This window comes from Pinus tabuliformis, chromosome 9, assembly GCF_031772625.1.
Source record: "Pinus tabuliformis cultivar Carrire ecotype Pingquan chromosome 9, CPIR1, whole genome shotgun sequence".
NCBI classification, from domain to species: domain Eukaryota; kingdom Viridiplantae; phylum Streptophyta; class Pinopsida; order Pinales; family Pinaceae; genus Pinus; species Pinus tabuliformis.
In genome coordinates this window covers 779,804,641-779,831,148 of record NC_142307.1, presented here as the reverse complement: position 1 = coordinate 779,831,148, position 26,508 = coordinate 779,804,641, and the positions used below count along the sequence as shown (strand labels likewise).

General features: G+C 35.3%; 1 long non-coding RNA gene across 1 annotated transcript; it reads left to right on the top strand.

Annotated features, from left to right (window-relative positions):
• The first annotated feature begins 19,344 nt into the window (after nucleotides 1–19,344).
• Nucleotides 19,345–20,700, top strand: LOC149151045 (uncharacterized). Its single transcript, XR_016263214.1, has 2 exons — nucleotides 19,345–19,834; nucleotides 19,932–20,700. It is a non-coding gene; the product is annotated as an uncharacterized LOC149151045 (long non-coding RNA).
• The last annotated feature ends 5,808 nt before the right edge of the window (nucleotides 20,701–26,508 follow it).

The following is a 26,508-nucleotide window of genomic DNA, read 5'->3' as shown; positions in this document are numbered from 1 at the left end:
TTGTTTGAGGATTTCCATCCTATTTCCTTATGTAACTACTTGTGCAAAATTATGTCAAAGGTGTTAGTAGTGAGGGTTAAACAAATTGTTTTGGGAGTCATTTCTCTTGAATAAATGGGGTTTTCAATAGATAAACAAATTTATGAGTCGATAGGCCCAACGCAAGAAGGCATCCACACCATCAAAATAAAGAATGAGGCTATGATAATCTTAAAACTTGAATTTTCAAAGTTCCATGATTAGAGAAGTTGGTTGTATCTAAAACTTCTGCTACTTCACATAGGATTCAACAACCATGTGGTGCATTAGATTAAGGGGTGTGTTTATTTTGTTTCATTTTCTTTTTTGATTAATGGTAATTGCTGCAATGTTTTTTAGTTATTCTCATGGATGTCATCAATGCTATGGTTTGTCTTCATTGCTAATTATACTTGAAGTCAAGATTCTTTGTAGAGAAATTAGGGAGGTAAAAGGATTGGCATCATTTCAAGGGAAAGGATTGACATCGTCATGCTCACTAACTCATCTTTTGTTTGTTGATGATTTTTTTATTCAGTAATGGCAGTACTAGACAAGTCAATATGCTAAGGGAAAATTTATTTGTAAGGAAAACCAATAGGAATTAAGACAAATCTTTATAAATATTCCTTTAGTTTTAATGGATTACAAGCTAGGGATGAATGGAGATTAATTCATGTTTTTCAATGTTTTAAACCTAAATGAGGGTTTTAAAATTTTGGAATTTTTGTTAAGCCTAAGGGTTACAAGAAATGGGACTAGAATTGGTTGCTGGGAAGAATTGAAGCCCATATTAATCACCAAAATAATAGATGGCTCTCCAAATGTAGTGGTTTGATCCTAGAAGTTATCCTTTTTTGTTGGCATATCGTAGTCTTCATTCCCAAGGGTGTCATAAGGGTTGTAAGGAAGCTATGTTTCCATTTTTTATGGTTTGGGAAGTGTTGAAATGATCACATATGTTTGGTTAAATGGGAAAATATTGCAATGCCTAGATATAGGGTATTTGGGACTTAAGAAAGCATATGTGTTTGGTTTATCCCTAGCAATGAAGAATATGTGGATGGTTTGACTACACATGGGCTATGGTGGGAATTTTGGAAGACAAATGTATCACCCAAATGACTTTTTTGGATTAGATCCATGATTGAAAGAAGTCGATTAAAAATGTTTCCAATCAATGGAAAGCTTTAGTGTGATCTTTTTCAATTATTAGAGATTTCCTAGCCTAGAAGGTTGGTTTCAAAGATAATTTAAGGTTGGGCTTAGATATTATATTAGGTTGTGAAGACAAGTATGTGTTATTCAATGACACTATTGAAACTCTTCATAATGAAGGTTTTTTCCCTATTAAATTAAGTACCAGAATAAGATTCAACTTGTATTTAGCACAAAGGATGAAGAATAATGGTCTTCTTGGGATTAACAAGTGAATAGATAAATCATTGGATTTCTTTCCTAGACCACATTGAAAAGGGTCACATTAGATTGAAGACCTTAACTCATTAGCTTAATCCAATAATAAAATTAGGGGAGACTTACAACAAAAACTAGGTTATAAAGTTATGTTTGAATCAATTAGCCTTGTTGGTAGTGGAAACATCTATGGAAGTTAAAGGCTCCAAATAAATATATAATCCTTCTTTGGTAATCCCTCATGAACAATTTCTTAACATTGGGCATGTTTCAATGGAGGAAAAAACAAGGACCAATTGAACTTTTGGTTAGTTTCCCTATGATCAAGGTTTGTGGAAGGAAGTCAAAAGATTAAGAGGGCTGGGAATTTTTAGTGAGGTAATACAATTGAAGAGTTCTTGAATGCCTTCATATCAATCTTTTCTTTTTGTGTGTCCAAGTACAAGTTTCCATAACATGGGGAAGGACATAGGCCTCATGAAAATGAAAGGTATCTTCTTGCCTTTCATGGATTCTTTAATTTTGCAATCAAAATTTCTCTCCCATTTTATGATCATTTTCCCTCTTCTTGTTTGTGAAGGAACTTGTGAAACCATGGCTGTTATGTTTGCAAAAATAAAAAGAATCCCATGAAACTATGGTTGATAGAATCCAATGGAAGTTGGGGACTTGTTGCTAAGAGGAGGAAATGGGATGGTTTTGAGGGGAAAACCATGGTTGAAACATCCACAATAGCTAAATAAAACACCATTCTACCTACAATCTTGTTGCTATTTCTCATTGACTACTTTTTGCCAAGTGTTTCTCCTCTAGATTATTTCCATAAGGAAAACACCAATATGGACTCTTTCTACTGGCACTAAAGAGCGTTGGAAAGGAAGAATGTCCATGAGATATTTTTGAGCATAGAAATGGAAAATATTTCTTACATTTTGTAGGGTTGTGGAAGAGTGTCATAGTTTATCAACAACTCAATGGTTAGTAGATTGCCTATCTCATGAGAATAATGAGTCGAGATCAATGGGATTATAGCATCATGGTCTACCTTATGGGTGGAATCCATTGTTGATTCATACGGTTGGGAAATGAATTACTCATCAATCATCGATTTGGTGGAATTCATTTTATCATAGACAAGTATTCATATTTGTCTTTCTATGTAATGATTTTTATTCGTATTTATGGTGTGTTTTCATGAATTCAATGAGTATTAAAAAAAATATGTATACACAATGTTATGGCCACTATTATTCTATATTGCATATGAATTTTAGTTTCTCATTAAAAGTAGAATTCAACCATAACCAGTTAATATAAGATTTTTTGCTATAAGTGCATCCATATTCAAGGGAGGAATCCAAGTATGTCATAGTCCAAGTGAACCGAGCCTCTACATACTCTTTAATTTTAGTGTCAATTAGGTTCATACAATGGATATTGGGCCTTCAAAGCTATAGCTAAACTCACTTGTTCCCAACTAGTAGGCACACCAAAAATGCCTCTCATTTATACTCGACACTCAAACATTTTGAAACATCAACATGAAATTCATCTATACATGTTTGTAATTAGCAACTTTTATTATAAAACCCATGTCTTAGATTTTCCAATTATTCTTCAATTGCTCGTAGTGAATTCACAATTTTTGTGATTTCATTCTTTCGAACAATTTTGAATTGTTTTACTTAAATGCACACCTAGGCATCCAAATTTTTATTTTCAAGCCGATAAGTGTTCCTCATGGACTTATTGACCTTCCTATATAGTTAAATTTTCAATCCCAATCCAAAAGGTGACTGTTGTAGCAAGACAAGATACATATGTGCTCTTGCCAAAGAAGTATAGATCGATCTTGAGTACCTTAAAAAATGCACTCTAACCCCACCGAAAGGAATTAAGGATAAAAATCAAGGATGAAAGTCTATATTCCATGAGATTTTCAACAAACATGGATGCCATATTTCCCTAAAATGTCAACATTCCCAACATCTAGGTCTATTAAAATAGGCTATTCACTAATTTTGCAGCATTCCAAGGAATGCAAGTAGCTATCGCTAAAAGTGACTCAAGATTGAGTATGAACCCAAATAAAATTTAGAAATATGTATTGGATTCCTTATTGAATATCTACAAAAAAAATTCACCTCATGTTTGGATTTTATCCCTAAACTCTACACTACATGAAAGAAAAGAATGCTCATATTCTTCAATAATCAGAAAAATATATGCAAGATAGCTTGTCTAAGGGTACATCATGCAGCCTTATATAACCATCTTAAATTACAATAGTCTTTAAACGTAATTATCAAACCAAGGACTTAAAAATCATGGCTTTCTAACTATGAAATAACATATAGTTGTCACCATCGTCTTCTTTCTAAGAATATCAATGCAACTATTTATCCTTCGTTGTGTCTAATGATCTTCCTCAACAATAGAAATAGAATTATTCCTTTCAACAAAGGTTATACGATTGGCATCCCTACCCTTATCATCATTTATAGCCTTAGGTTAAGCTATCAATGGAACTTCCTCATTTGCATCAAATGCTTCTTCAATATTTTACCCTTCAAAGTTCTTAGTCTAAGCTTTAAATAACCTTTTACCAACTTTGTTATTGGGAATTAATACTAGGTGCAACCCTTGACAATGATCCTTATCATGCCCATTCTTATACTTGTAATTGTCACATTTGAAAAAATTTATGTGTATGCCATTAACAAACTATTTCTTACATTGTTTTCGCTCCCCTTTTTATTGAGTGTTTTAGCCTTTTGTCTTGGAAGTAATATCATGATTAGATAGCTTCTCCTCATGCCTACCTTCAATATATAGGTAGTTCTTGCAAGCCTCAATGGAATTTTTGAAAGAAAAAGAATCACCTACTTTGTAATTTGCCTCTATAAACTACTAATGTATTTAGTCAAAAACTTTGTAGCTCACTAGTCAATGCCTAGTTGGATATGCTTCCTCCAAAACTTTGTTACATATTATTGAACTCCATGTACTTGTATTTGTCAAATAATACAATTCTATTTGAACTCCCACTCTTCCTTATAACCCATTGGGTGTAATTGGCTTTTAACAAGAGCCGTATGATTTTTGGTACTTCATTATATGTGTGTGTAAAATTCATTAACTTGGTTATAAAACTAAGCACAAACAAAATGAAATGAAGGACAAGAAATAGACATGTAAACATCACAGTTAATTCTAAATCATGATGTGAAAACACACAATCTCTAAAGTATGGATTTATTACTTTAAATGTAGTTTCAACACAATTATTTAGAAAAAAATACGGATATGCTTTATTAGACTAGTGGAAAAGCATAAGAATTTACAGTAACCACCTAGTAGGAGTTGTTACATCAAGATGGGCTCAAGGGTCTCTATGTGAGGTTGTTTTCCCCTATATGCTTCATATGAAGGCTCTCAATGATGGTAGACAGAAGCTCCCTTCTAACTACCCACAATAAAACCATGGCAAAGGGGGTAAGAAAAGAGAAGGAAGAATGGTTTCCTTAAGTCCTTGGCGATCTAGAAGCATAACTTTAGTGTATTCTATATGAAATGGATCCCAATGACCTTTTTTTATATGTGAATAATAAGATCCCAATCTAGAAGTAATTTCTATATGAATTCTCCTAACGTATTAATGAGAGTCCACAAGAACATTAGACATTATGGAAGACTAGGTGATTGAGATTGATAAAAATGAGGGTCAATATAGGTCCAAATGTTCCTTTAATGCTACCTAAACAAGAATATGTGCATTTGTGAGACTTGGAATAGCTCTTTTTTTGGATTTACAAAGTCATTCAATTTTCATGGGATTTATTATTCAACTTCCATGGAAAATAGAAGATAAACTAGACCACTTAAATAATGGTCAATTCATCGTTTAAATAGGATAAATGAGGTACAAAAAGGCCATCTAGTGATAAAATGGGGTGCATGATATGGATTATACATGAAATCAGATGTTTCTAAGAAAAAATATTGTAATGTTATAAGTAACTAAAATTACACCGATAATATTCCTAAATATTAATCAATCAATCCCAACTCTAAAATTAGGCCCATTTCCTTCCCTCAATTACTAAAACACATCTATGATTTCAAAATTGAGTAATTATTAAAAGTTTGATTTCACAATTTTCATTTTTAAGTCAAAATGTGACCTCGAAAAGAGATATTTATCCCCAAAAGCCCATATTTTGGGGTCAAGAACACCAAATCAACCATCAAATAAAAAATTGACACTATTGGTGGTACCATTTGTTGTGGGGGAAAGTATCCAACTCGGAATGACCCTAACCCACTCTAAGGGTGACAGTTCCTTAGCAACAGCTGAAAGCAAAGCTATCTAAAGTTTCTTCTTTATGACATGCAAGAGATAGAAGGAAGAGATCCACTTATCGATGTCTTGCGCAAATGGTCGATCCAATCTCCTTTGTTTGCCGCTTGCTTCCAGATCCAAGTCTTTTCACGGGCCCAGCTACACGAGATCCTGCAAATAAGACAAGAAAAGGAAACTACAAGAGGCATGCATTCATAATCGATTCAAGGATTAGCATAAATCAAAGACGCAAGTAAGACAATACACCATTGAAACACATGCGAATAGAAGAACCTCAAATGCTTTATTAATATATGGAAGTAAGGTTCAGGCGGTGATACAACCATGAGAGGTCCAATCCAGCATCACCTTCCCGACGGAGAGAAATCTCTTCTTCACCTCCCTCAAGCAATCACCCAATACTCACAACTGTAAACCAACAGCAATTCTTTGCACAAAATTCCGGCCTCCAGATCCCATGGGATGAGATCCTTATATAGATTTTTGGAGTGAAGATAAGTCAGCTTGATGTGTGACTTGTTGTCCTCTTCAACTCCAGTTGTTCTTCAGCTCTTCACTCGGAGTTTCTACCTTCCACTTGGAGTTTTAGAAGCTCTTAACTCATCATTAGGCGAATCTTTTGATCAAGTGTCTTTTTGGAAGCTTCCTGGGCACTGGCACATTGAGAAAAAGATTCCTCCACATGTCAAAGTACGCCCAGCGTAGGTAGCCTTTGTTGCACTTGCTATGCAGCGCAGGTACACCATAGAGCTTTTGACATTCAGCGCAGATGCTTAGTGGAGCAGCTGCTTTGATCCAAAACTGACCTGTTTTTTAGTGTTTTTCAGTGGAGAACTGATTTGCAGTGCTGTGGTTTGCTGACCTTGTTCCTCTAAGGGTAATAACAACATGTTTAGGGACTTTGGATCCCTTAGATTATTGACATTTCATGCTCTATGCTGTAAGGCACAAAAATGTCTATAACAGTTGCCCCCTAAAGTATGAGGTCGTTTATCGGGTGAAATGCTTTATTAGGAGGATCCGAAGTTCATTCAATCGTCGGGAGGTGACCTGTAACAAAATACAATACAATGCATTATCTTTTCATACTTTCTTTTCATGATCTAGCTGATGCGGGCATTTCCCATGCTCAGCTTTATAAATACATTTGTTGTACATAAACAGACTATCGTCTGATAATAGACTGATAATTCTCTGCTTTCAATTATCATCCTTTCAGTAGGATGATCATCTGCTGCACATGTCTATGTTTTTATCTCCTGAATATATATCGCAGCCCGGATGGATGAAACTAGATCCGGGGTCTTCAAACTTGTCCAATCTTCACTCTAGTACAAGTCGATCCATGTGAGAATTTCTTGAAGTCGAACATGGAAAGACATCGCTTGATTACCAGTCAATAATGTAAACTGTTAACAAGCGCGAGAGGAATCACCGATAATGATGATGACCCTCAAGGTACTGCAGCACAATTCACGTGGTGTGAATATAGGATCTGACGTCGAACACCACGCAAAGTCTCCTGGTCGAAGGTCATTAATGTATACCTATCGCCGGGAGTGAGAAACTTGCCATTGAGGCATGCAAGCTTCAAAGTACTGAGGGGGTGTTCCTAGATCAACTTCTTGGATAATGAGCTGATGTCGACAAGAAGTGATCCGTCAAAGGAGGGCCTTAATGAATCCCACATCAGTGACACGGAACGGAGCTAGTGATGATGGTGAAAACGATCTGTGAAATATGATTCAGGGTGGCGGTCATGGAAGGATGAAAGATGATGTACGGTAGTGGATGGGACCCGGTTGACACTTTCTGAATGACATCTCTTGAACATATAACGACACTGATGTGATGGATCGGTAGCATTACCCCATGTATGGATGGTATGGCGAGACCATGGTGAAGGGACCGGTGAATGATAATAACCCAACCCGATATTTACGGAGGCAAAAAGTGTCATGTTCAAGAGCGACTTGCTACCATTAAGCTTTGAGGTTCTTCCCAATTTTTCCCCAGTCATTTCTGACCAGTACCTCTTTATTTTTGTCAAGCTTGAGGAGGATAACATATGCTTGTTCTATAACCTGCCCTTCGGGCAAGCCCATCGCTATGTTTTAACGAGCCTAGCGATAGGGAAACTCGTTCTCGTCTAAAGACAAGTTTGTCACTATCTAATATTTTTAACGAGCCCAGCGACAAGCGCTCGATCTTTTTGTGCAATAATCCCTCAGGTCCAAAAAGATTAAAATCTAGAGGAGGGATAGCTCTTCCGGTCCTTTTAACGAGCTGGAAGGCCAAAACTCGGCAAACTTTTCATATTTTACGACTCAGTGAAAAGAGCTCAAAGAAGACTCGTCTTTTGAGGAACGAGTGATAAACAGGGATAGCAGCAGATTCCAGGTACAGGTTGGAATTTTCCAATCACGGCAGTATTACAAGGATGGCTAGGTGGGATCACTCTTCGCAGCTGTTCCTCAAAATAGGTAAACAATCAAGTGGATGTGAATGATCGGCCAAATGAAAAGTGGAGGTGACGGTACACAAACACGACCAAGGCTTTTATGGCTGATGAATTTACGGTCTCAAATGGTTATTTACCAGTTCATTTTTTTCTGAATGAGCTTGAACTCTGGGGAAAGCCTGCTCACAAGCTTATGTTTATTTTTTAACGAGCATGAATTTCCGCATTAAAACTGCTCGGATCTTGCGTTTATTTTTTAACGAGCATGAACTTTGCCAAAACTGCTCGTTCTTACCAGTCATAAAGTAGTAAGGTCTCATGGAAGATCGCTATTTTTTAAAGAGCTTCATCTCCCTACGTATTGTTCCATATCCTCTCTTTGTGAAAGCCAGGTATCGGCTTATCTACGGGTTAGCGGGGTTAGTCCTACCTAAAACTAAAAAGCCGCCCGAGCTTGCATTCCAAGAGGTTTGCATGCCCCCAGGTGTAAGTCTAATTTCAAGGTTGCCCCTACTTTTCCGTTAAAAACCTTTGTTTTCAACAGGTGAGGCTTACCTCTTTCAGGTTACCCAAAGATCGTTCTGCTAATCCTTTCAAACAGAAACTTTCTTCGGCGATGTCTATCATTAGGTTACACAAAGATGGTTACAATTTGTTGCAGCAATTGAATCCCTTTCTTTGGAGGCTGCCCCTACTTATCCTCTAAAACATTTGTTTTAATGGGTGAGGCTTGCCTTTTATCCAAAGATGGTTACTACTTGCTGCCGCAAACAGATCCCCTTCTTTGGCAGAGCCCACTTTTCTAGACAAAGGTGAATGACGATGCTCCGCCACACACTTAACTTTAACAAAAGAATCTTTTTCCAGAACAACCCCATTCCTAACTGCCCCTTCTTCCGCATGAGAGCTCTTGCCGGCTCTTCTGTTTTACGAAGAAGAAGGAGGGGACGGGGTACGGACTAGTCATATTCTCCCGCGGAAATTCTACTTTACACCCAAGGTTTTTTCTGCCTCCAGAGCAGACCAGGATGCATGCCCCCTGGGTTCCGGCCTTCCTCTCCCGAATTACTCGCACTCATCAGGAAGAAGAACCGGAGGTAGAGACCTTTCTTGATCAAATAGACCATTGAGGATAGGTATGTGACTACTTGCGATGCGTGATCCCGGAAGTGAAAGTTGGTCTACGAGCTTGACCATTCTTCCTTCGTATGGAAAACACATTATTCGAAAGAGTGAGGAGACTATTGCTTCCATGCAATATATGTAGTCTCGTCCAAGGAGTAGGTTATAATCCAAGGGTCCTTGGACGACCATCAAGTTCATCTTGACGGCCTTCTCTTTCAAGGTAATAGGCACATTAGGTAGAATCCCTAATGGTCGACTGGTTCCTTTGTCAAAACCCGAGAGATTTCTTGTCTCAGGCAAAAGCGCCGGGCAACCCAGTGCTTTCCAAGCAATAGAGGACAGGATACTCACAGATGCCCCTTCATCAATGATAGTTCCGGCCATCACCATTTTGTATATTTGGACTATAATTCTAAATGGTATACTGGCTGGTAACCGGGGTCTGCCTAGTTGGTTCCAATCAAAGGACACAACTAGGTTGCTTGGTGGTGGGACCGAATATACGGCCGGATATGACCCTGACGATGCTCCTTCCTGCGATAAAGGAGTGGGCACATTGCCCTGATGTTCATCAGAATCGGTGTTGATGAAGAGAATCTGGACGGTGTCATCCTTACTCTCTTCGGTGAGGGTGTCAACTGAAGATGAATCCTCAGTGACTATGGTATTTGAAGATAAAACTTCTGAAGGGAGAACCGGGTCAACTGCCGTTTCGACCTTTGGACTTTCGTCCGGTCCGGATTCAGTAGGTTCACTTTCAGCGACTGACACTTTAGCTGGCCCTGTGAGCGGGGAAACTGTATTTTCGACCAACGAAGGACTTGGCGCGAGTTTTTGGTGTCCAGGAGGAAGTAGCAACGGTGCAATCGGTTGATCTTCCAAAACTCTCTTTGCTTCGTCTAAAAAGGCACAACGGCGAAGAGTGTGATTGCCTTCACACAGTTCGCAGGGGAATCTCTTTCCCCTTCGTCGTCTAGAACCTTCACTTTCGCTGGTCGATGGTAAGCATTCAACCTGGTTGTCAGAGGTTGACGCTTCCGAACTGTGCAAACGAGGGGACTAGTCCCTTAGTATCCGGGGAATACTGGGACAATCCCGGTGGAGGTGGTCTCCTCTACATATGACACATGGCGATTTGGGCCCGGTCCGTGCTGTGTGTGGGTTTTCGTTAGATACCTTTTGCTTGCCCCCAGACGCCTTTGGCTCCTTCTGCTTCTTTTCTTTCTTCTTCTTTTCCTTCTTCTTTTCCATGGGAGCTCTGCTTTCGGCGGCTTGACCTTTCGAAGAAGAAGGATCGGAGGAAGGTTTATAAGAAGTGGAAGGCTGGAGGGTAGCTCTTGACTGGTCTAACTGCTGACTCGACTGTTCAAGAACCGTGGTGGTCTGAACTACAGCGGTTGAGAATAGCCAAACTGGCAGGCCAATTGTCAGTCCTGGAAGCGACAATGTGGCCATGTGGGGCGCACCAACTTCTCCCCAAGAGGAGAAAGGGCTAGGGGTCCCATCATGTGGAATCCCTTGGTTGGTGCGTTCCATGTTCTCAACCTAAAGATCAACGTAGGAATGAGGGGTGATTATGTTCCGCTTAGAATGAATTTTATATGACGACGCTTTTAGACACAACTTGCTTTTTCACTTTTTGAGAGTCGAGAAAAAGCTAAAGATGACTCTAGTCTCCTTCGATGTATTAACGAGCCCGAAGTGACAAATGCTCGGATGGAATTTTTCAGTTATAGAGTTTGAAAAAGGCCAAAAGAAACTACTCTGGAGTTCTAGGCAGAGGGTGTGCCAAACCTTTCGCGAAACCACAGAATACGTTTTACGGTACGAGTGGTCGATCTTCGTGAATGCTGTGTTCACTGCATCGCGATCAGTAGGGCGGCCGACATGGCTTCCTATGGATAAAGGCTTTGTTCCTATAGGGGTCCCCCAATATACGCGACGGTACGCGGGGGCACAAGTCCGTATTAGTGCTATCGTCCCTCAGGAGGAATCACCCACCTTCGTAGAGATCGACAGTCACTATGTTTAACGACGCCGGTTCACGTCTCTACCTAGACCTCTACTGTGTTTCGTTATGTTTCAAAGCGTTGTTAGATAAATTCAGTTCTTTTTAGGTTGATCTTGCTTAGCATTTTGCCTTTATGGATCACCACGTGATGTATGATACAACTCCTAAATGCAGTCTAAGAATGATAAGCAAGCTTTTTCAATTCTTTCAACTTATGAAAACCTTAACTACTGAAGGAAAAGAAAGACATCATCTTTTCACACAGATCATAGAGCACACACTGATGCACTTTTCCTAAATCGACATGCAAACTGTCAAAATGCACATGCACAATGCAAGTATTTCTTTTCTTCTTCCTTAATGTTGATGTATTACAAAAAGAAAGTTGTTGTATAATTTCGAATTCAATTTCAAGCGAAAGCAACAAGTGTTTGTCCAATAATCAAAAGAACACCTTAAGATTCACTCGTTTCAACACAAGAAATACTGAAATTCGAACCATATAACGAAAGCAAATGCTCAAGCAGCTATGAACAGCAATAAACTAGCTCTTAGAATCACAACGACACTTTCTCATAGGTCTAGATCCAAGAGGTCATAGCAAGACTAGTTCACTTTCGCTATGGGAAACTGTGAATGACAGCAAGAAATACAATAAGAACAATCACGGTTTCTTCATACAACTGAGGCGGAATGAAGGCAAAGAGAAGTGGTTTCAGCTGGGTATACAGGTTGACAACAGGCTGCAAAACAATACTGAAAATTGGGCAACAGACAGTGGGGAACCCCAGTTGCACAAGGCAAAACTAGATCAGCGCACGTGCTGCACTGTCAATCTGAGATGCAGCGCAGGTAGCCCCTTCGGGACCTGCGTTGCAGTGCAGGTAGCCTTTGTTGCAGCTGCACTGATGAGACAACTCTCGTCTCTCTCAGATTCCGGGTCACAGTTTGCTCAAAAATCAATGGTTTTTGGCCAAATCAGAGGCTATCAGTCAAGTATACACTAGAGGGTGATTAACGGAAGATGAACACTATCACAAAGAGCTACAAAGAGTCCTTGTGGATCAGCTCTTCAGATCATAAACATGCCCAGCACTGGGCTAGAGTAGCTGCCCTCTACTTTGCATTCGAAGGACTCGAATGCAGTTCGATTCGGTACTCCCTTTGTTTAAGAAATGAATAGCAAGAAACACAAGCTACCAACAAGACACGATCCCCAGCGGAGTCGCCAGTCTGTTGTGGGGGAAAGTATCCAACTCGGAATGACCCTAACCCACTCTAAGGGTGACAGTTCCTTAGCAACAGCTGAAAGCAAAGCTATCTAAAGTTTCTTCTTTATGACATGCAAGAGATAGAAGGAAGAGATAAACTTACCGATGTCTTGCGCAAATGGTCGATCCAATCTCCTTTGTTTGCCGCTTGCTTCCAGATCCAAGTCTTTTCACGGGCCCAGCTACACGAGATCCTGCAAATAAGACAAGAAAAGGAAACTACAAGAGGCATGCATTCATAATCGATTCAAGGATTAGCATAAATCAAAGACGCAAGTAAGACAATACACCATTGAAACACATGCGAATAGAAGAACCTCAAATGCTTTATTAATATATGGAAGTAAGGTTCAGGCGGTGATACAACCATGAGAGGTCCAATCCAGCATCACCTTCCCGACGGAGAGAAATCTCTTCTTCACCTCCCTCAAGCAATCACCCAATACTCACAACTGTAAACCAACAGCAATTCTTTGCACAAAATTCCGGCCTCCAGATCCCATGGGATGAGATCCTTATATAGAGTTTTGGAGTGAAGATAAGTCAGCTTGATGTGTGACTTGTTGTCCTCTTCAACTCCAGTTGTTCTTCAGCTCTTCACTCGGAGTTTCTACCTTCCACTTGGAGTTTTAGAAGCTCTTAACTCATCATTAGGCGAATCTTTTGATCAAGTGTCTTTTTGGAAGCTTCCTGGGCACTGGCACATTGAGAAAAAGATTCCTCCACATGTCAAAGTACGCCCAGCGCAGGTAGCCTTTGTTGCACTTGCTATGCAGCGCAGGTACACCATAGAGCTTTTGACATTCAGCGCAGATGCTTAGTGGAGCAGCTGCTTTGATCCAAAACTGACCTGTTTTTGAGTGTTTTTCAGTGGAGAACTGATTTGCAGTGCTGTGGTTTGCTGACCTTGTTCCTCTAAGGGTAATAACAACATGTTTAGGGACTTTGGATCCCTTAGATTATTGACATTTCATGCTCTATGCTGTAAGGCACAAAAATGTCTATAACACCATTTTTTAGGGTGGTTAAAGTTTTGACTTGTTTGAAATAATAAATTTGACAAAAACTTTGAAATGCTAAAATTGACTCTAGAATTGAAAAGTTATGCTACCAATAATACCATATCTTTTGTGTGAAAACTACTACTTAATTGAAATAGTGGCTTCCATACCATCAAAAATTAAAAATTAAAATTGGTTCTTAAATTTTTACTTGAAAAAATATTTATCAAATAATTTTTTTAATTTACATTAAAAATAAGTAAATTGGAAAAAAAATATCACAAACAAGTTTAAATAAGAAAAATAACTTTTAAATGGTTACAAAAAATTGGAAAAAAAAATAAGTAAAACTTAAAAAACAAAACAAAAACATCTAAAAAAATACAAATAATAAAAATTAAATACAAAACAAAACAAAAAACATTTGATTTTGTTAGGGTAGACAGGAGCATGGGGGCTAAGAGAGCTCATTGGAATCACATCTCCCCCACCCCTGACACCCTTACCATCCCCTCCCCTCCCCTCTCTTGTCTTTTCCCTGTCCCCTCCCTTTTTCCTCTCTACCCCTCCCCCTTCACAACCCCTCTATTTTAGCATCACCTATGGACCATTGTAGCAAGTGGCAAGTCTGGCCCTTGGCACCCCTACCGACACCCCTCCCCCTTCAATTTCCTTCCCTCTCCCCCTCCTCCTTGACCCATCCATTGTAATTTGTCCCATGAACCATCATAGTCAATGACAGGTTTAGAAAAACCCCTAATTACCAAATTGAGGCCTTCCTCCTCAAACCTTGGTGTGAGGGGATCATGATTTCTTGATTGATTCTAACTTCAAAATAAAGCCCCTTCCATTCCTTGGCTGCCAATTTTCCTTCCCGATCCCAAGATCAAGTCCCTTGCATTCAATTGTTGGACACCTTACAAATATCGAAATCAACTCCTATTTTCAAATCGAGGTCTCAATTATCAAAATTTCAATATCAAGTTGACACATATTTGAAAGCCAATTTTTGATGTTGTGTAGGCCCTATTCCTTCACCTTTTTACCTTCCTTTTGAATTTATTTTTTATTTTCAAATCAAGTGGATTGTTAAATCGGGCTACTTTTATTCTTTTAGTAGTTGAGTTCTTCCCCAATTTCCAAGTCATGCCCAATTATGCCTCTTACCAACCCACTGCCAAACTTTTTTTCTCCCAATTTCTGAACTTGTTCAAATTCTTGCTAAAATATTTTTAATGCCCAATTTAAAAATCAAATTTGAAATCAAGCCTCCCTTCACTAGTTCGCCTCTTACTTGATCTCAAATTGGTGATACGGCCTAAATTTGAAATTGAACATGTAATATCCCATTTCAATTATTTGCATTATATTACGGGAAATTTTCTTCAGAAAATTATATGCCATTAATTTTATCAAAACACCACAAGATTACCAACACACACACACACACACAAACCTAGAATATGGCAGAGCTAAAATATAACGCAATTACAAAATGAACAATTGTAGTGAATCTCTACTTATTTGTATTAATATATAAAAAATGATATTACAAACAACTAGATAATGGTTGAGATAAAATCCTATAAACTATTGGAAACTAGATTTTGCCTCAAAATATATCTACTGCAACGCTGGATTTGACCTCCCCAACTAAACTGCAACTGATAAGCACTCTTGTGAATTCTGAATCAATTCAAAAAAGGAATGAGATGGGTTTTCATCGAATCTCACCAAATTACAGAAGGGTTTTCATCTTAGGGCCTACTGAAGCTGAGAACTTGATTCCCCAAACCTCACTGGTCGGAAAATACAAACCAACCAAGATGTCCCAAATGATTTACTTCCCATTCTTTTAAAAATCTAATGGATCCCTCTCCAACCTTCTAGAAGCACTTTATTTTATTATTTTATTCTCATTCTAAAAGGTTCTCCCCTTTACTTTATTAAAGTGACTTTTAATTTATTTTATGTAAGTCACGTTTCCACTTATAGTCTTTTTCTCCCCCTTTACTTTATTAAAGTGACTTTTAATTTATTTTATGTATGTCACTTTTCCCCTTCTAGTCTTTTTCTCTAATTAAGCACTTTCCTCTCTTTTATTTAATTAAGTGACTATTTAAAGTCATTTTTTAATTCGGGAAAATGGTTATCCTGCCTCCATGCTTTCTCAACCACTGAAAATCACTTTTCACCATCCCATTTTGTAGCTCTCTTAATTTTGGTTCCAAAAATCTATTACACTAAGGTGTTTCTTTGATTAATTTGCTCCAAATAACACCTCTAACATTTATAATTAAAACATGCTTGAATTCATTAGGTTGCAATGGAACCAAGAAAAATTTGAATGGAACTTCCCCCAATGATGAAACACAACAAGCAAACTCCATCAAACCCCATAAAACTTCTCCAAAAACCCTTTAGACCCACTAATGATGTAATCCCGCTCCTATGACATGGTTCTCACACATCCTGGAAATCAATTGTAACTGTGTCATAAGGGAAACTGAAAATAAAGACATTATAGAATATGTCTTTTTATTAACCCACCTTTTCCTTTGGCTCAATTTTGTGATCAACTCCATTGCCAAATTAGTAATTTTGTCTTTCTGGATTTGGCAACATTTTCAATAACAATAATTTTATATACCTTAAAGGTCATTGTTTATGTATTGCATCTCTTGATAAGATTTTGTCCCATATTTTACTAACAAATTAATAATATTAAAATAAAAATAAAAATTAAATACTATCTTTTTGTTCAATTATAATTAATAATAATTTTATATTAAAATAATATACAAATTAAGAGATTTGATTCATCGTTTTTATAACCTCATCCAAAATCCTGAAATAATAATAATAATAATAATAATAATAATAACAAAAAATAGATAAATGTTATTGTGTTTTTTTTGGACATTTTTTTATGGTCAATTTTGCAAAAAAATGGATAGAGATTTTTAAGAATCATAAGTTTAAGTTGTTTAATCTACAAATTTCTTGTGCCTTAAAGTTTTTTAGGGTGTTGAATCCATTTATACACTCAAAAGTGCATCTTAAACAACAAGAAAAAACAGTATTTCTTAAAATTATATTGCTAGATTACCACTAAAATAATAATGATGATTATTAACGTCCACTAAGGCTAATGCAGTCTATCTAACCTCAAGAAAAGAAAAAGAATCTAATTTTGATTCTTCAAAATCTTGTTTCTATGATAAAAAAGAAGGGAAAGAAGAGCTCCAAAATCGCTATAGTTGGGCTGACTTGATAAGTCAAGAAGATTGGAAGTGTGGCAAATGTTAGGGAATTGAGAACAGATGTGAGTAAGAGTGAGGCAGTTTAAAAGGAAGTGGTTTTCATCTTCCACTCTCTTTGTATTGCAAATCTCACAGATTCTATCATCCAAAAGAGTCTTGGAAATAGACCACCTCAGTAAACACAGAAATATATATATATATATATATATATATATATATATGATATCACTTTATTAAAATATTTTTCTACTCATGTTTCTTACAAAATACATAAATAAAATATTCTAAATTTTCAAGTTTCCAAATTTTAAAAATCTAAATTACTTGCTACTATCCAAAGCTACTAAATAATGAAATATAATCATGTATAATTATTAAAAATAAGCTACTAAATAATGAAATATAATAATGTATAATTATAAAAAATGTATAATTATAAAAAATAAAAATTTTAAGTATATATATATATATATGAATTTTTTTTCGTTAAAAAGCATAATTTAAGGTTTTGTGTTTTAAGAAACTAGATACAAATTGCTCTTAGATAATTATTATTTAAATTAGATAATTATTATTTAAATTAGTTAAAAATAATATAAAATATTGTAATGTATTATTATTAAAATTTATATTTCATAATTTTTTTTTAAATCATTCAAAAAAAACTAATAAATAGCATAATTTAAATTTTTAGGTTCTTTGAAATCTAAGGTATTTTATTTCTAGAATCCAAATGATTGGATGTTATGCAAAGTTAACATAATTTAAATGGTAATTAAAAGAAGAAAATAAAAATTCCAAAAACAAATATAAATTATTATAATGTATAATTATAATAAAATATTTTTTTATTGAAATAATTTTTTTCTCAGTATTTTTCAAAAAATATATAAATAGCATATTTAAAAGTCTTAAATTTCTTAAAATCTAAAATATTTTATTTTTGGAATCTAATGATAACAACTTTAAAAAGATAATAATAAATATTTATAAAAATAAGATGGATATTATAATGTATAGTTATTAAAAATATATTTTATTGGATAATGAATAGTAGATTAAGGGTTTACTTCTCTTTTTGTTTAGGTAATTCTTTTCCATTATTTTGTGTAGACATGTTATTATGTAGTAAAAAATTGAATATGTTGAAATTTGTGATAAGTAATTTCTATAAATTTGAATAGGTAATTCTTTTCCATTATTTTGTGTATACATGTTATTATGTGGTAAAAAATTGAATATGTTGAAATTTGTGATAAGTAATTTCTATAAATTTGAATAGGGATAATAATAAATATTTATAAAAATAAGATGGATATTATAATGTATAGTTATTAAAAAATATTTTATTGGATAATGAATAGTAGATTGTGGGCTTAATTCTCTTTTAGTCTAGGTAATTCTTTTTCATTATTTGCTAGAGACATGTTATTATATGGTAAAAAATCGAATCTGTTGAAATTTGTGATAAGTAATTTCTATAAACTTGAATAACATAGGAAAATTAGAATATCTTAACATATAAATTATTTGTCATTCATTTTATTATTATTTTATTTTTACTATTCAATTGACTTACAAGAAATTTAAATCTTAAATCTCATAATTTAAATAATACTTCATAACAATTAAATTGCAAATTATATATTTTTAATTTTATTTATTATATTTAATTATTTTCAATTTTAACTAAATAAAGCTTAAATATAATGTAGAATTAAAATTAACTGCAAGTTTACTTTTTCCTTTTTGCTTTTATATGAAGTGGAATGATGATAAGAGCACACATTAATTGACAATTTTATATAGTGTAATGATCATAAGAGCACGCATTAATGGACAATTTTAATTTTAGAATTGACATCTTCCCGAGGGCATCTTTCCCTTTTTAATGAAGTTTGGTGTTATTATTGTTTTTTCTTCTTTATGATGGTAGGACTCATTAACCATTTGTCTTTTCAGTGATGAATTGCTTTGACTATTACAATTTTGATGATTTAAATTTAGCATTTTGCCTCTTCAATAATTCATTGCTTTGATTTTTTATTAACATTGTGAGAGTGGTTACAAGCACCCGCGCTTTTGGTGACCTAAAATCATTTATATAAAGCTGTGGACCGTGCAATAATTCACCACGTTCATGACTTTAATTGGAGAGGTCACAGTCAACAAATTATATTTGTTGGATGCCAAATATTTATAATAGCAAATATTTATTTACTCGCATTGATTGGTCGAGCGTAGATAAGTTGGTATGGCGGTTTGTCCCTACTTTGCCAGTGGTCCCCATCTGCCAAAGGAGCAGGATATTCAGTTGGATCAAAGCTGGAACTGCTGCAATCGAAGTCAACGCTTCCACCAATAATTGCAATGGCTCAGAGAAATTCTGGCCTGGAAATTCTGGCCTGGAGAGACGAAACGCTACATCGATCGTTCCCCAAGTGGAGCAATGGTAGCTGGATTTAAAGCGGCTTTTTACCAGATTGTCTCGTCCCGGTCCGTCCTGCAGAAGAAGGAAGCCAGTAGCAACTTTGGCTCGCTGAAGCTCTGCAAGTTCGCGTGATTGGTGTGTGTGGAGTGGCTCCCCGTTGGAAAAGTCTTGTTGCTCAAAGTAAGCTACAATAACTAGAAAGTCATTGATGTCTCTGATGCTGTGATTTGGTAGCAGTCTCTCAAAGATAATATTTAAATTCAATAATTTTGAGAAACTGTAAACCAGATCACAACTGCTGTAGGTGTTGTAAATCATTTTGAGCAACAATGGCTTTCTCCAACGCCGTCCAATCCATATACACCAATCATATTAACCTGTGGAGTTTCAACTAGCAAAGTACTAATCAGATGCGAGAATGAAAACACAAATGGAACCCTTCACGGCCATGTTCGTGTTGGAAATGGATTAACGGTGAGTACAACATTTTATATTTAGGTAGTGTTTTTCCAATTTTCAGTTATTTTTCCTGTTTTATGTTGTATTGGAACTTAGGGTTGCTGATTTTCAGGTTAGAATGGATAGCTTTTTGTCACTCCAAAACATAATAGCTCGGGAGATGATCCAAGTGCACGAGTACACAACTTTTTGAGAGGAAAAACTTAAGTTTTGGGTTTTCTTGACGAAATGATTTGTCCGGACCTGTCGGACCAAGCTGAACGAAGCCATCAGATGTCAGAACGAAGCACAACTTCATTGGAGGAGAGGGGTTTAGCCTTCGGGCACATAATGCCTTTCAGCACTCGGAAGACGAAACCGGAGGGGATGCCGGGAGCCTCAAAATCTGTGAGGTTATTTAATGATCCATCTAATCCAGAAACGACGTTCTTTCAATCGCCCGAAGGATCAATTTTGAGGTTCCTATGTTGGAAGAGCTGTCGGAGGAACAAGTTTGGTCTGGGGTTTTGTGCTCGGAAGGAATGCAGGGACTCCTTTCTTCCCATCAGATTAACTGAGAGAGAAACGCAGATATACCTTTCCTCATGGTGTTAGAAGCAAGACCGGACCAGTGTTGTCTGGGTTCTGTTTTGTGGGAAAGAGCCTAGAGGCTTTTCTTGGGGTTAAACCTGATAGACTTTAGGCGAGGACATGGAATGTTACAATTTTATGGGCAAGGTCATGATTTATGAGATTTCAAAATAAGAAGTTTTATGTTTGAGTTTAAATGGTTGGATTTAGGTATATCGGAGGTTGGGGCATTATTTTGTGTTATGGGTTAACGTTTCATATTTTGGGCATGAGTTGGTTAATCATAATCAAAATTGATTTTTTCAAAACAAGGGTTTAAACTTGTTTTAAAATGGGTTATTAAAAAAGGTAAATTTTTGAAATTATTTTTCACTTTCTATTTACTAAGGATAACAAATATCATAAAATATTAAAGGAATGGTCAGATTTTCAATAACCAATCAATGTCTTCACTTTCAATGCTTGGTTGGTTGATTATCAATTCATCACAATGTCATTGTCTTTGGCATTTAGAGACAAAAAAACATCTCTAGTTTAGTTGGTTCTCATCTATTCCCAAATACAATGTACCATTCCACAATCTTCTCTTCTACAACATTAGATGCATCACATAACTCAAACCTAGCTAAATATCTTACCATTGTTCTTCTACAACATTAGATGCATCACATAACTCAAACCTAGCTAAATATCTTACCATTGTACTAGTGTATGCACTATTTTATATCAATTAATGGAACTTCCAAAGAAGCTTAGACACATTGTCTTTGTGAATTCTCACATGAATTCATTTGTTATGAATACTTTTAGGTTTTTTCAATATGAGAATTGGCATCACACTTAGTTTACATGCTCCACGTTTTTGAATCCCAAACTTGTGGTAATATCATTTGCTTTGTTATCTTTTCCTCCAATGCTTGCAATAATGCCATTTGTTTTGTTATCTTTGCCTCCAACTCTTGGCTCTATAAAAAATCAAAACAATTAGTCATAGGTTATGGATGTAAATTGCAATGACATACAAAGCTTATCAATAAGATTAGTTATAAATGAGATGTTGATTGTCAATTTTGATGAGAAATGAATGGACACTGAGCAAACCCAATGAAATCAAGTCATATACTTTTTCCATGTTCAAATATTCCATCTCACTAATAGTATCAAACATGTTGTTTCATAGTTATTTTACAGCATTCATAATGTGATGTGTTTTCAAGATTCATGACATGGTTATAGCTTTGGTATCTAATAAGAATATTATTTCAGCACGTTTGCAGGCCTCTCAACAACTTAGTATGTAATTCATGGTAGTCCTCACTAAAACAATAAATGATGTGAACAAAACTCATTATTGAGAATTGAATTTAAATTTTGCAACAATCCACCAATATTGTACAAGTTTGCTTAAGCTTATCATCAATATGATGATAGCTTTTCTTCATTGCACATAAAATTAATTTATGATTATGTTTGGAATTAAAAACTATTTTAAGCTTGGTGAAATGTCCCTGATTATGTTTAGGTATGAACTTACACAAAATGAACCTTACCAACATCACAAAACATGAAAGTAAGATTACAATAATGAGAATTGTGATTTTGGTCATTCTATTTATAGCATCATCAAATCCTCACTCCTTTATTCTCCAAAATAATAATTCCCCTTTTCTCGTTTCCATGCATCTTCATCTATCACACTCTTTCATTTTGTTCTCCAAAATAATAATTCACCTTTTCTTATTTCCATGCATCTTCATTTATCCCACTCTTTCACTTTCTTTTACTTGTTTCTAAGAATATTAACATTAATGTGAAGACACTTTTTCAATATTTTGATAATACCCCATAGCTCTCTTTCCCCTTGCCTCATCCCAAGCCCAAGTTCAAGGAAACTTATCTTTTGTAGCATTAATGCTTATACAACATTCTTGAAGTTGGATGGGATAATTAAGAAAGATATGGGGAAGGTAACATAATTTTTAATATCATCAAACTTATGCATTAGGGTTATGCTCTAATATCCCACTCTTTCATGCATGTGTTGATGGCATGCAGTCAATATCCACAACAAAAATAACATACTTTGTGGACTTGCTAAGTAATTTCCTCTAGTTTTTTGTTTCTTTAGATCTTGGTAAGTTGTAAATCATAAGAATATTAACCTAAATAATAAGCACTTGATATAGTCATTCTAGATTGTCATGTTCCTAAAATCCTATTAACACAAGTAGGACCTCTTTTTTTGCTTTTATAGTATTTTGATAGAATTATTACCCTTCAACAAAGACCTTAAGATCCACTTCAATTTCTTCTTTTCTAATGAGATCTAAAATGAATGACTCCCATAGTTAAGCAAGATCAAGTTATTTTAAAAATATAATGCAATGCTCATGCATCACATGGATACATAGATCACATCCTCCTTTATAAGGGTGTTCACACAATGTTTGATTTTTTTTATTGTGCTTAAACTTTTATATTGTCATTTTTATAACTTTGAAATTCCTTAAAAAAATATATGGTTCAATGGTTATGAATTTATATTATTATTAATGTATATATAACTCAACAAAATCTCATATTTGAAATTATAAGCAATGCTTATTATTACTTTTTATTAAAATTTCAAGTTATCTATTTAATAATTCATTAAACCTTGGCATTTTAAATAATTGGAAGGACAATAATTTATTATGTTGGCATTGATTTCAACGATGGATATGATGCAATAGCATACATCATGGAGTAATACGACAGTTGATAAAAAGTTTTTGTTACTACTAAAGTGTGTTTGAAGACAACAACTTTTACGCTGCCTAATGTTTGCAAGACTGTGTAATTTACACACTCTATTAGTTATGAGTCTGTGTAAATGTTGGCAGATAAGGAAACCAAATTACCACATTTTGGATTGACTTGATTTCCATCTAATTTTACCATAGAAATGTCCCATGGTAAATTCCCAAGATATTTTATGTTGGCTTGATTTGATCTAGGTAGAATGAAGGTTATACTAGCAATTGCACCAGATGTTGCAAAATAAACACAAGACATGAACTCAAGAAGAATCATGATATATAAAAAATCATTAAAGATAAATATTAGTAAACAAAATGTCATTAAAAGTTAGAAGATAAAGAGAAATCACTTACATTATGCCAAATTTTTGTTTAATATTTTTATTGATTTTGAAAAATAACAAGTATTATGTCATAGTTTAGTTAGGAGAAATATAATGATAAATTCCAACCATTTATACTTATTTTATTTTGATGTTATGCTCTCAATATTTCCAAAATTTCCTTCTAAGTGGTAGGTTTCTCCTTGTGAAACAAAATGTAAGGATACTCAAAATTGCACTCTAGTTATTAGGACTCACCTTAGAGAAAGAAAGGTGATGATACATAGACTGTATATCATTTTGTGATCTTTTAACTTCGATTGTAACCCCTCTGTATATAACTTCAATTGTAAACCCTCTATATATAACTTCGACTATAAACCCTCAATATATTCTAGGGTTTTCTGGTTTTGTTAGGGTTTGTTTTTTAACATATTTGGCTTCATATTATTTCATCACTATCCCCTCTTTTATTTTGGTTGGTATTCAAGTATATTTGTAAATAGTATAAAATCTATCTTCAAAATTGATCCATTCAAATATGTTATTGGAATCGATCCATGTAAAGCGTTGATTATAAATTCTATTAACAAATACATCCATTTAAAATTACGTCTAGGAAGTTGGAGCCCTTGGCATTCAGATTTAAATTGAAATTTTAATGAACTAATTTTAATAAAAGCCCAGGATAAAATGTATCATAATAGGATCTAGTATAAAAATAGGACCTCAGTATAAATGTAGACTATGAAACTGAAGCTAGTAAACCAAGTATAACATATTAGACATATATTAAAATCAGAAGAGACTAAACATACATTAAATCAAGAGAAATTTTTTTTTGGAAGGAAACGGTTATGCTTTAAATTAATTATTAATAAAAAAGGTTGGAATCCATTACAGATTCTTCACTATTACTATTTATTGATGCTTGTTGAGAGAATCCAGGCAGGCGGGCTGGTTTGTTGGCTCATTGGTGGTAACCTCACTTGTCTGTTGGTAAGTACTTCCCTCTTTAATCAGTTGGGAAGGATGGGGGACATCTCTTTTCTCATCTGCTAGACATCTCTTGTTTCATCTATTGGCAACTTGGAATGGGTGAGTTTGGGTAATGGGTGCTTGCTAAGTATCACCTCCCCCTTCTCCCTACATCCGACCAACAACATAATAAAATTTCATTTGCATGGCCAAAACACTTTGTTGAACTAACTCTCTCGTGTCTGGTGGAAAAGAACTTGGCATAATCTCTTTTGGTGGTGGTGGTGGTGGTGGTGGGTAAAAGGCATTCTCTTTCTTTCGGGTATCCGGTGATGGGGACCTTCTCTCGTGGTCTCACGTAATGCTCTCGTCGTTTGTTGGGAACATGGAATGCATGGAAAATTTATGGTAATGGGTGCTATTACAACTTAACATTAGGACTACATAATTCACTTTCCACACAGAAAAGGCTACACATTCACTAGCTTTCTCTTAGTTGGAGGTTGCATTGTGTCATAAGTTTGATTCTGAGTTGGCGGGTTTGAGAAGTATTATTGTTACCCTTGAAGAACAAATGCTTATACTCTTTCTAACTATTTTCTTGCCCTTATCTATTTTTATCTATCCATCTCTTATGGAAATCATGATGGCCTCTTCACTAATCTTAACTCATATTTTTTCCTCTAATTTATTTGGCTCCATGACTTGAATCTCATTTCTGATTAGAATCTACAATTTGTTGAGAAAAAATCTAACTTAAATTGTCCATCCTAATACCTTTCAGATCAGGACCCAGGTACAAAGGGGAGGGGTTGCTTTAGCCAAAATTGCATTACATTACAAGGTTTTCAATTTGACGGACCGGATCCTTGTTTCAGGGGAGAGCATTGTAAATCAATGGTGATTTGGATAATAAAAACAAACAGGAAATTATATGCCCCGGTGGATGGATATGACTCTTAACTCAAATAAATGAAATTCGCTTTACAAAACTTGTCATCTTTTTGGCTATGGAAATTGTGTGTTGTGGAGTGACACGAGACCATCTCTCTGATATATTTGATTATGCATTCAATTTTATCCTACCAAATGGAGGTATGTATTCTTCAATTGTTCAAAATTGTGTAAAATTATTCCGCACTTCTTCCTGTTCTAAATGATCCTGATCAAATATTCATTTATGTTCTTGAAGTATGTTCAGTTCCATAATTGATATACATGAAAAAAATTTCCCTTTAAAAACTAATCCTCAATCTTTTTCTCTTCGCTTTTTTTCTTTTTAACTTATTTCCACACATTTGAAGAAGCAACCACAAAAACTAACTATGAGTTTGAATATGGCAATAGATAGGGATTATTAGAAGCAGTCAATGCCTTATATAAACCTAAGGTATCATTTTCATGAAGTCATTTTGTTCCAATTAGAGAGGGTTTAGCACCACAACCCTTTCCAAAAGAAAAGAGTTCTATCAATTTCTTCAATTCTATTCCCCAAGAAAGGAATGAATCCCCAATTAACACTTACATTGATTAATTTACGTCAATATAATCAATGTCAATATTTGAACTTGGATCTTCAATAAAATTCCATATCTTTGGTTGTGATTGGTCCATTTTTCCTAGAAGGATGAGCTTAGTCATGAGGACAAGTAGCAAATAGTTTGTAAATATCTTGGAAGATAATGTTTTTCCACTAGGAAAGAAATCAACCTCCCTCTTAGCCCAAGGGTTCGAGTGAGGTTGCTAGTACCAGACTAGCCCACATTTATACTCACTTAAGATTTCACAAGGCATGATGCTATTAAACAATATTCATAAGCACAAAGCCATTACAACAAATCTCATCATGTCACCTACAGGATTTGAACCTAAGTGGGGAAGATGACAGTCATTCCGCCCAACCATTCAAGATAACCACAATTGACTTAGAATATGATGTACGTTACACTACACCATTATATTCTCATAACCCAAGGCTTATATTTAATTATACTTTTTTTTGTTTGAGAACCATTTTGTT